This window comes from Papaver somniferum, chromosome 7, assembly GCF_003573695.1.
Source record: "Papaver somniferum cultivar HN1 chromosome 7, ASM357369v1, whole genome shotgun sequence".
Classification (NCBI taxonomy): Eukaryota; Viridiplantae; Streptophyta; class Magnoliopsida; order Ranunculales; family Papaveraceae; genus Papaver; species Papaver somniferum.
In genome coordinates this window covers 212,442,834-212,453,307 of record NC_039364.1, presented here as the reverse complement: position 1 = coordinate 212,453,307, position 10,474 = coordinate 212,442,834, and positions in this window count along the sequence as shown.

Sequence of the window (10,474 nt, the reverse complement as noted above, 5' to 3'; positions counted from 1 at the left end):
GTTGCTGACTTGATGAGACGGTGAGTCTTTGTATGATGAGTTGAACAAATGTTCTGTGACTCATGAATTGAACGTGTTTGTTGAGACAGAGGTATAATTGTCGAATAAATGTTGATAGTTAAGGTGAAAAAATATTTCTCATTTGATGAATTGTTGAATATTGATAGTTGAACCAATATTCCTTAGTCTGAGCAAATGGTGCTCGTTTGATGAATTATTGGTAACAGAACCAAATAAAATGTTAATTTAAAATACTGGCAACTGAACCGATTATGATAATTAAAATGTTGATCACGGGATCAACGTAAAATTATTAATGTTTGAATCTGCTAAGAATTATGTTTTGCAGAGTTTTGGATTCGAAACCCTAATTTTGATCAATTGCTGATTAATTGATAATTTATTGAAAATCAACCACAGAGTGAAGGAGGGACCGGCTACATGGGATGATGAGTTGACCATGTAACACCCAGATGCTCGAGTGAGCAAAATACCAAAGTATCTTGAAGACTAGTTGGTGAAAAGATGATCAAATGCTGGTTTAATCATTTATTGAAATAATGTTCGTCTGAACCTTAGGTGATAAAACCTAATTAATTATGAAGAGATGAAGGACCGACCAAGGGGTCATGAAACCGGCCCTGGTTGGTCATGGGACCGACTGACGGTCGTTTTATGAAATTCCAAATTGTTTGGAAGAGTTTGAACCTAATGTGAACAAATTAGGTCAAATGATGAAAATATGTGGGATCGGCCTTTTGCAAGCCAAAGAGCCAACCTTGGTCGGTCAAGGTAATATGCTCATGTCACCAAAGTGTTCGTGTCTCAATCCTGAGAATTTTGATATTTTCTGATGCGCGTTTGAGCAACATTTTGAGAAAATATGAAGAAATCAAGGTTTTTGCTCAAACTGAGGAAACTTCATAAGATGAAGGAAATAGTAATAATAAAATAAAGGAATCATGAAGTGTGGGACCGGCTATGGACAAGGCATGGCCGGCCGTCCAATGAGCCCGGTCCCATGGCACTTTTCCTAATTTTGTATTATTTTCATGATTTTAGGGAAATACCATGAAATCAAGGAGTTTGTTGAAATAAATGAGTTTTCCTCAAAGTGAAGGAGTTTCCATGAGATGAAGGAAACAATGATAATAATAATAATGAAATAAAAGGCGTGTGGGACCGGCCATGGCTAGGGCATGATCGGCCGGCTAGTGGCCCGGCCCCGTGAGTCTTCCCTAATTTTATATTATATTCATGATTTGAAGGAATATCATGAAATCAATGAGTTTTCATAAGATGAAGGAAATAATAATAAAATAATAAAGAATCATGAGGTGTGGGACCGGCCACAACTAGGGCATAGTCGGACGGCTAGTTGACCCGGTCCCATGACACCTTTCCTAATTTTATATTATTTCCTTGGTGTGAAGGAAACACCATGAAACTGAGGAGTTTCCTTAAAACGAAGGAGTTTTGTTCAAATGTAGGGATTTTCACGAGATCAAGGAAAATAATAAAAATATGATAAATAAAGAATTAGGCGTGGGACTGGCCACGACATGACTGGCCGGCCGGTGGGCCCAGTCCCCTAGCTCCTTAGCTTAATATTTTATTATTACTATTTTTCTTCCTATTTTGCATAGGTTCATCGTTCCTTCGTATTTTGGAATGCTCGTTCGTGCATTCAGGTGCTCGTTAGTGCATTGCTGAATACACTTGCACCATTTTGGTCGGGGCTTACTCGATAGCGGCTCAGGTGTCCGTACGTTGAATATTTATTACTAACCCATGGAATTATGCTGGGAAGAACCATGAATTGAAGCAATGAAATATTATGAAGAACGTAGAATATTTTCTAGGATTCATTTGATGAATTTAGTAACTAGAAATAATTAATTGATGGCTCTATACTAGCAGGAAAGCTGTCTAGGAGCATTAATTATTCAAGAATTGAGCGATATGAGCTAGTTGAAGCGTCATATTTCTTTTATATAGTCAGGGAAAACATTGTTACATCCTGAAGACGTTATTGCTCTATACTAGCAGGAAAGATGTCTAGGAGCCGTCCAATCGTTCGATTCTATATAGAAGTGATTACTGAAATTGCTCAGTATTCATGAAATGTGTCGTTGCCTCAATTGAGAGACTGCATATTCATGTATGCTTAGAGAGACAATATACTCAGTCAGAGACTCTTGTGGCATGAGTTTTCATGCTTCAATGAGAGACATGAGCCTTAATACTCATCTGATTGTTGGATCAGAAATATGTAAGGTTACGATTTTAGCCTTTGTCAAAAATCTACCATCAACAAGTAGATGGGTTTTTCATCTTGCCCTTGTGTAGATGGGGAAAAACGATTTGCTGGTTTTTAAGGAATTGAGGAGACGACCATACGGAGGAGGCTCCTCGAACCGAGCGAAATGTTAAACCTCACACAGATGCACCGCTGCAAAGGGGGTGCTTTAGATTCGAGATATCAATCTGTAGTACTCCGGCCTAAATCAAGACAATGACCGTTCCAGAGTAAATTCGGTCACAAGAGAGGATGAGTTGATCTGTAGGAGGGAAGCTGGGAATGTGTGGAATCAATGGTAATCAAAGATTGTGGGTGTGTGAATTCTGAATATGATAAGCTCTGAATGATTGAAATTGCTCAATTGAGAGTAGTTGCTCAATTGATGAGTTGATGATCTCGTGTTGTTGATGAGATGTGAGATTGATGATACTGTTGATGTCGATGATTATATCATAATTCAGAGACTTATTTATATTGCTGGAATTTTAGACCCCATGACCCCATGAAGTGTGACATTTGATGGAATCAAGGAGTGGGGAAGTGGAGATCGTGTTTGAAACCAGTTGCTCAACGTGTGGAGACTTGGTCGATTTTCCACCCACTACCTCGTGAATTCCTTCAACTGATTGCATGACTTGCTCACATTCCATCGTGTGTTTGAACACACGTGCCGTAGACCGCCAGACCAAAACCCTAAGTGATATCCCCCCAAAGTGACACGATTGACGTCTCGTGGTATGTTAGTCAATTGATGATTTCGAGGTTTGATGGGACGATGAGTCCATGTAGTTGCTGAGTTGAACATGATGTTCTGAAACTCATGAGTGGAACATGATGTTCTGAAACTCATGAGTTGAACATGTCATGAGACAGAGGTATAATTCTCACGATGAAGTGAGCAAGTATTGCTCATTCGATGGATCGTTGAATATTGATTGTTGAACCAATATTCCTTGGTTTGAGCAAATATTTATCATCTGAGCAAGTGTTGCTCATGTGATGAATTGTTGAATATTTGATCGTCTGAGAATGTGTTGCTCATCTAATGGGTTATTGGCAGCATACCAAAAATATTAATTAGAATACTGGTCGTTGAACCGAGCATAATTAATAAAATTAATGACCATGAGGTCGTCGTAAAATTATTAAGGTTGGAATCTGGAATGATGATCCTTGGATTCAGAAACCCTAATTTGATCAATTGATGATCAATTCATGGTTCGTCAGAATTTTAACCATGGGACGAAGGAGGGAGCGACTACATGGGACTGCGGATCAACCATGTAGTGTCCATATGCTCACGTGAGCAAATACAAATAACTTCTGAAGAGTTGACGATTTGTTGGTGAAAGAATGATTAAATGCTGGTTTAATCATTTATTCGAAAATGCTCGTCTGAGCCTTAGGTGAGAAAACCTAACTAATTATGACGAAGTGAGGGACCGACCATGAGGTCATGAAATCGGCCCTGGGTAGTCACGTGACCGCCTGATGATCACTTCATGGAAATCCAAAGTGTTTGGAAGAGTCTTTGACCTAATACGTGCAATTGTGCAAATTAGGTCAAAATTGGGAAACTTGATGGGACCAGCTTCTGTAAGCCAAAGAGCCAATCTTGGTCGGTCAAGATAGCGTGCTCATGTCCCCAAGGTATCCGTGTCTCAGTCCTGAGAATTTTGATATTTTCTGGCGTGTAATTGAGCATCCATTCGAGAAAATATGCCAAAATTAGGGTTTCGACGAAACTGAGGAAAACACCATGAGATGATGGAAAATAATTATAAAATAAGGAATAAGGAGGCGTGGGACCGCCGAGGCCAAGTCATGGTCGGTCGGTCGTGGCCACGGTCCCGTGGTGCCTTTTCCTTAATTTTATAATATTTTGATGATTTTATGGAAAATTCATGAATTTTGAGAAATTTGATGAATTTAGGGAGTTTCCATGAATTTAAGGAGTTTTCATGAGTTCAGGGAAGCAAAAAATATTAAAATAATAAAAACAAGGACGTGTGGGACCGTGGAGGCGCGGCCGGCCGTCTAGGGCCCGGTCCCACGAGTTTTCATAATTTTTAATATTTTTTTAGGTATGTTTTCATGATTTGAGGGAATTTTTCCTAATTTGAGAGAAATACCATGAAATCAAGGAATTTGATGAATTCAAGGAAAATAAAAATAATAATAAAACAAAGGGGCTTGTGGGACCGGCTAGGGCATGGCCGGCCGGCCAGGGCCCGGTCCCACAAGTTTTCATAATTTATTTTATTATTATTTGGTGATTTGTGCAAAATACCATGAAATCAAGGAGTTTTTTCATGAAACTAGAGAAATAATAATAATAATAAAATAATGAGGAACCGTGAGGTGTTGGGCCGGCTGGGACCAAGGCACGGCCAGTTGGCCCATGGCCACGCCCCACACTCCTTTTCTTAATTTTATATTATTTTTTATGGATTTATGACAATACCATGAAACCGAGGAGTTTCCTCGAGACGAAGGAGATTTGATCAAATGAGAGAATTTTCATCAAATCATGGAAAATAATGTATTAAAAATATAAAACTGGCGTAGGAATGACCACGACACGATCGGTTGGTCGTGTGTCCGTGTTCCCAGCACCTTGGTCAATATTTTTAATTATTTATTATTTTCTTCCCTATTTTGCATAGGTTCATCGTTTCGTTGTATTTTGAAATACTCGTTCGTACGGTGACTGTTAGTACATCTTCGTTGAACATACTTTCACTATGGGGCTTACTTAGAGGTAGCTCAGACACTTGGTTGTTGATTATTTATTACTAATTGTGGAATTCAGTGAAGAATAATTCACAAAACTGAGTAATAAGATGTTTATTATTAATTCATAGGATCAGCTGAGGATTCGACTACGAATTCAGATTAATAAAGTGAGCATTACCATTCCATGGGATCGTAGATTCGACCATAGAATCAGAGTAATTAAGATTTATTTATTACCATTTATGAGACCAATTGTGGATTCGATCATGAAATCGGAGTAATGAGATAATTTAGTTATTGTTATTCTATGAGATCAAGCCGTGGATTCGATCATAGAATCAGAACAATTGTTTATTTCCATTCCATGGGACCAGTTGTGGATTCAACCATGGAATATGAGCAATTGTTATTGCCATTCCATAGGACCAGTCGTGGATTCGACCATGGAATAAGAGCAATAATAGATTATTCTGGGAATTCAGTAGTGAATGTCACGGCAGAATTAATCTTAATTAGGAATAATTAACTTTGTGGCTCTATACTAGCAGAGCAAGCTATCTAGGAGCATTAATTATCCCCATATGAGCTTGTCGGTAAGTCATATCCTTTATATAGTCAGGGTAAACTCGTTGTTTGTTCCTGAAGACGTTATCGCTCTATACTAGCAGAGAAAGCTGTCTAGGAGACGTTCATCTCGTGATACTATATAGAAATAATCACTGAAAGTGTTCAGTATTCATGAGATATGCCGTTGTCCAGTCGTGAGACTACATATCTACATGTACTCCGAGAGAAAGTACTCTCCGTTGAGAATTCGATGAGAGACCCGTGTCTCAATATTCACGTATGATTGCTGGATCAGAGCTTCGTATAATTATGAGTTTATGATTTTAGCCCTTGTCGAAAATCCACCATCTACACCTTGATCTCGCACCAACACTGCGCTCACAGTGTAGCTTGTTCCTGCTAAGTATAAGGTGAGTATTTCACCTGGCTCCGGCTTCTGTAGGATGGGTACTGAAGCCAAGTATTCCTTGATCTTTTGGAAATCTTGTTCGCACTCCGTGGTCCATATGAACCTGCTTCCTTTCCTTAGTGTATCGAAAAATGCTTTGCATTTATCCGATGATCTTGCTATGAATCTTCCCATGGAAGCTAAAATTCCATTTAGCTTTTGTACTCCTTTTAGTGTTTGCGGAGATGGCATTTCCATTATTGCTCTGACCCTTTCGGGGTCCACTTTTATTCCTCGCTTAGTTACCAAGTATCCTAGGAATTTCCCTGAGGTTACTCCGAATGTGCATTTCTCTGGGTTCACTTTCATGTGAAAGTTTCCCATGGCTTCGAATATTTCCCTTAGGTCTGACAGGTGGTTTTTCGCCTCTTTGCTCTTGACAAGCATATCGTCCGCGTAAACCTCCAGTATCTTGCCTATCCATGGCTTAAATATTTTGTCTACCAATTGCTGGTATGTTTCCCCCGCGTTTTTTAGTCCAAAAGGCATCCTTGTATAACAATACAAGCCTCGTGGGTTAAAGAATGCAGTATGCTCTTGGTCTTCTTCTGTAAGGGAGATTTGGTTGTACGCATGAAGGATAGTCTCTGGTGACCTTCGGTTGCATTGACTAGTTGGTCAATGTTTGGCAGCGGGTAGCTGTCCTTGGGGCAGGCTTTGTTGAGATTGCTAAAATAGATAAAAATGCGTACGCCTCCGTTCTTCTTAGGTACAATCACCTTGTTTGATATCCACGTGGGATACTTGAGTTCTCGTATGAATCTTACTGCTAGTAGCTTTTGCAACTCCTTTTCTACCGCTTCTTGGTAGATATATGCCACCTTGCGGATATGTTGCTTGAATGGTGGTATTTCTGGTTTGAGCCGAAGATAGTGGGAGCCCAAATTCAGATCCATTCCTGGCATGTCTTCCATTGACCACGTAAAGACATCTGCGTAATCCCGTAGTAGCCTTTGTAGTTGCATCTCCTCGTCTTCTCTTAGCAAAGTTCCGATGTTGATCATCTTTGGTTCCTTCTCGGTGCCGATGTTGATTTTCTTTGTTGGTTCCACTGGTGATAAGATTTGCTTCTGAGGCCGTAGAGGAGTGCATTTCTGTAATTGTCATTTGGTAGAAATGTCCGCTATCGGAGTGGCGGAGGTGCCTGCGTCTTGAACTGAGGGGGCTTCGGGAACCTTGAAGCCTCCGTCTTTTACTTCGTCGGTATTCGCCTTTCGTCTTTTCCTTTCGTGTCGTTGGGCAGCAACTCTTTCTTCGTTGAGTCTGACCTCTGCTAGATTGCATAGCCTTGCATCTCGCTAGTCACCTTTGATTTCCATTCACCCATGTGTGTAGGGAATCAGAGGTATTGGTGATATGTCGAAGATGTTCCTCGTAATCTATGGACCCATAGTTTGCCCATGATTACGTTGTAGGCGAAGGTGCTTCCATAACACAGAACCTTGTATTGGTTACTAAGGGCCCTGCGCGTACCTGTAAGACAATTTCTCCTTTTGGTCTAGAGACTGCTCCGTTGAAACCGTATATTGTGAAGGTGGATGAATCCATTTGCTCAACTGTCAAACCCATATGTAGGTAGGGTTCGTAAAACAATACATTTAACGATCTGCCCCCATCAACGAGGACCTTCGTAACGTTCCATCCATGTATTGGAAGAGTGATCAGAAGTGGATCGTTGTGCATCTCGACTTCCTGATTGACGTCTCTTGTTGAGAATGTTAATGGCGTAGCCATTGATTCTTCCCAAGTGCTAGTAGGTGGTCCACTTAGCTTGAATACCTCGTGGTCTTCTGGCTTTCTTCTGTTTCGAGCTAACTCGAGATGTCTTCGAGTAGATCTTCCTGACCTCCGCCGGAGAAGGTGATCATGTTGATGTATTTGCTGTCCTGAGGTAGTTCTACCCTTTTCCTGGGGGCTACCTCAGTATCGGCTGGTTGTATCTGCACGTACTCCATGAACTTGCCTTCATCTATGAATATCTGGATCGTGTTCCTTAGGGGATAGCATGTATCAGTTCTATGCCCGTAGTACTGGTGGTACTCACAGTACTCCTTAGCCTCCTCTGTTTTATCTGGTTGCTTTCCCCTAGTATTAGGGTATGGAAAGCCCGGCTTCGCTCCTTCCTTGCTTAGAATGTGGGAGAACGTGGTGTTTAGCTTTGTGTATATTTTATCTACAAATTCTTCTTTTCCTCTTCCTATGCCCTTGCCATCTCCGTATTTGGATATTTTGTCCCCAGAGTTGGTTCTGCCCCCAGTTTCATTTTGCCTCTTAGGTATCTCCGGAATTGGTTCTAGATAGTTGGTTCATTGCGGAGCTGTTGTTGTCTTTGCTTGGGCCCTGGGGTTGTCCTTATGGATTTCTTCAAGTCTGATGTAGCGATCTTGGACAACCCTGAGCTCTCCTTCAGAATCAAGGGCTCGGTTGTGAAGCTCCACGAAGATAGCTGAGGTTCTGTCAAGTCCATACTTATAGCAATTAATGTTAATTTCTGGATTGACTTTTCCTATTGCTTGGCATGTCTTCTGCCACCTGTCTGTGTATTGCATCAATGTCTCCCGGGGTCCGATAGCTAAAGCAAATAGCCTATATAACCCTGCCTTTGTTGACTTGTTGTACATGTATGTCTCCAAGAACATCGTAGCCAATTGCTCAAAAGAGTCAATTGAGTTTGCCGGTAAGTTGTCATATCATGCAAATGTTGATCCTGTCAAGCTTCCAGGAAAGTACCTACAAAGTACTACCTCATCTCTTTCCCAATGGGCAAGGACACGAGTGTAATGCCGTAGGTGGGCTGCGGGATCAGAGGTACCATTGTATGCCTGAAACGTAGGTGTTAGAGCATTGCTCGGTCGAACTCGCATGCGTTGCTATCTCAAGCATGTTTGTCAATTTTAGTGATCAAAACTATAAGTCTTGATTTCTAGCCTATATAGCTAAAGGTCTCGGACTAGGATAGAAAGTGTAGTTGAGCTCAAGACTCCATGGCAATCATCATACAAGACGAAGGACTACTCAAGGAACTGGTGGATCTTTATCGACTAAAAGGTATGTGGAGACTTGAACTTATCTATCACTCAAAAGTCTATCTACTCTATCTCCTACTCTTGAGACAAAAGTCGTTTTGATATATAGACTTTCATTATACACATTTGCTATTTCGAGCCGAGTGTAACTCGCCTATCTATTTCTCGAAATATGTGTTGGTAAGCTTTCGCTTTTTCCGAATTCATCTTTACCTAGTGACAAATGTCATGTTATGTTTTAATCACTTTGGAAATTGCTCTGACGAAAAATGGTCTGTGAATAACGGCTATATAACGTCCTCTGAGAATGTTTCAACGATTGAAATGAGAGTTTAGATTACATAACCATTGGTAGGATATAAGCATTGTTGTGGAAACACACATATATATAAGTCCTTATTCATTGAACCAAAGTTTGCGAACTTTGTTGATCAAGAGAAACGGAATGTGGCGTGAGCCAAGTCTGCGAACTGGCGGAAGTTCTCGACCCGAGAATTTATGCTGGAGTTTGTGAACTCCTTCCGCGAGCTTAAGTCCGCGAACCCAGTCCGCGAACTTGAGCAGGTTATATCTAAAATCGGTTGTTCTTGAACTCATGTTTATATAAACTAAGGAATGCTTTTGCAAACAGTGGCTATAAAGTTCATGAACCGATTCGAGTGAATCAAACCTTTTTTGCTTCGATTGTGTCTTGTGTAGTTACATAAGATCTAAGCAATTGAACAACTCTCTAACTAGTTCATTTGAGTCATTTGAACTAGTTATGGTGAAGAAGAATATGGTGGATATGAAAGTGATCATATGGCTATCCATTTGGTTAACTATTGTTGAACCAACAAATGTTAATGTTTGGGAACGGCTACATAAACCCAAAATTGGACATTTCATTTGTGTGTAACAAGCTAAGGTTTCGATCCAACGGTTGAGAAATATTAGCTTGAATTTAATCAGGTTTTCATCTAACGGTGAATATTGAATGCTTTGTTACCAAGATAACATTGATTGCAAACCCTGATTTGAAAGACTATATAAGGGAGAACTCTAGCAACTGGGAAACCTAATCCCCACACCTTACGTGTGATACTAGTTGCATAATCTAGAGTCGATTTTCCTTTAACCTTTGGTTTCTTCTTCTAAACTAGGTTAACGACTTAAAGACTTCATTGGGATTGTGAAGCCGGACCGATACTACTTTTCTTGTAGTTGTGTGATCTGATCTTGCATCTTCTATCGTACGAGTACAATTGTAATAATTGGCTTGAGATTTATATCTCCGATAGGTAAGATAGAAAACTAATCACAAACACTTCGTCTCATCATTTGTGATTCCATAATATCTTTTTTCCCTGCGTCGATTAGGATTATTGTGAGGTGATTGATAATACTACGCTGTTC